At 34.4% G+C, this 1,458-nt stretch overlaps 1 long non-coding RNA gene across 1 annotated transcript; it reads left to right on the top strand.

Moving 5' to 3' along the window:
• Positions 1-220: 220 nt before the first annotated feature.
• Positions 221-634, top strand: LOC120882306. Its single transcript, XR_005725470.1, has 3 exons — positions 221-308; positions 572-573; positions 623-634. It is a non-coding gene; the product is annotated as an uncharacterized LOC120882306 (long non-coding RNA).
• The last annotated feature ends 824 nt before the right edge of the window (positions 635-1,458 follow it).

Raw genomic sequence — 1,458 nt, 5'->3', positions numbered from 1 at the left:
TTTTCAGTTTTTCTTATCTTCACAAATAATCAGCTGTTAGTTTTATTGATCTTTGCTGTTGCCTCCTTCATTCCTAGTTCATTTATTTCTGTTCTGGTCTTTATGATTTATTTCCTTCTACTCACTTTGTTGGTTTTCAGCTCTTCTTTTTCTAGTTGCTTTAGGTGTCAGGTTAAGCTATTTATTTGATGTTTTTCTTGTTTCTTGAGTTAAGGCTTGCATTGCTATAAATTTCCCTCTCAGCACTGCTTTAACTGCATTCTGTAGGTTTTGAGTTACTGTTTTTTCATTGTCATTTGTTTCTAGGTGTTTTTTTCCCTTTGATTTCTTCATTAATCTCTTAGTTATTTAGAAGCACATTGTTTAGCCTCCATGTGTTTATGTTTTTTTTTTACATTTTTTTCTTGTAATTGATATCCATCTTAGAGCAATGTGATCAGAAATATTGCTTTATATAATTGCAATTTTCTTAAATTTATTAAGGCTTGGTTGTGAACCATGATGTGATCTATCCTGGAGAATATTCTACGTGAACTTGAGAAAAATGTGAATTCTACTGTTTTTGGATAAGATGTCCTGTAGATATCAATCAGGATCGTCATGTCCAATGTGTCATTTACAGTTTGTGTTTCCTTATTAATTTTCTCTCCTGTTGACCTTCTTATGAGTGAGGTGTTGAATTCCCCTACTGTTACTATGTTATTGTCGATTTCCCCTTTTATAGTTGTTAGCATTTGCCTTATGTACTGAGGTGGGTGCATATATATGTTGTGTGTGTGTGTGTGTGTGTGTGTGTGTGTGTGTGTGTGTATATATATACACATGCAGATCATATATATACACATACATATATATGTATACATATACATTGCAGTACTTTGGCCACCTGATGTGAAGTATTGACTCACTGAAAAAGACCATGATGCTTGGAAAAACTGAAGGCGAAGGAGAAGGGGATGATGATGAGATGTTTGGATGGCATCACCAACTCAATGGACATGAGTTTGAGTAAACTCTGGGAGTTGGTGATGGACAGGGAGGCCTGGTGTACTGCAGTCCATGGGATCGCAAAGACTCAGACACGACTGAGCGACTGAACTAAACTGAACTGAACTGAATTTTTGCTTTATCTTCTACTTGGATTGATCCTTTGATCATTATATACTGTCCTTCCTTGTCTCTTATAATGGTCTTAATACCAGAAGTCTATGAGGCTACCTTCATTTCTTTTCATTCTTTTTTATTTATTCTTCTCTTCTTCAATTATTTCAACCATTCTATCTTCCAGCTTACTTATCCACTCTTTTGCCTCAGGTATTCTGCTCTTGATTTCCTCTATTGCATTTTTATCTCAGTTACTGTGATGTTCATTGTTTCTTTTCTTTTTTTTTTTACTTCTTTTATGTCTTTGTTAAATATTTCTTGTATCTCCTCTATCTATGCTTCCATTTTATTCCC

This window comes from Oryx dammah, unplaced genomic scaffold, assembly GCF_014754425.2.
Source record: "Oryx dammah isolate SB20612 unplaced genomic scaffold, SCBI_Odam_1.1 HiC_scaffold_23, whole genome shotgun sequence".
NCBI classification, from domain to species: domain Eukaryota; kingdom Metazoa; phylum Chordata; class Mammalia; order Artiodactyla; family Bovidae; genus Oryx; species Oryx dammah.
Note: the sequence above shows the minus strand (reverse complement) of the source record. Positions and strands in the feature narration are given on the sequence as shown.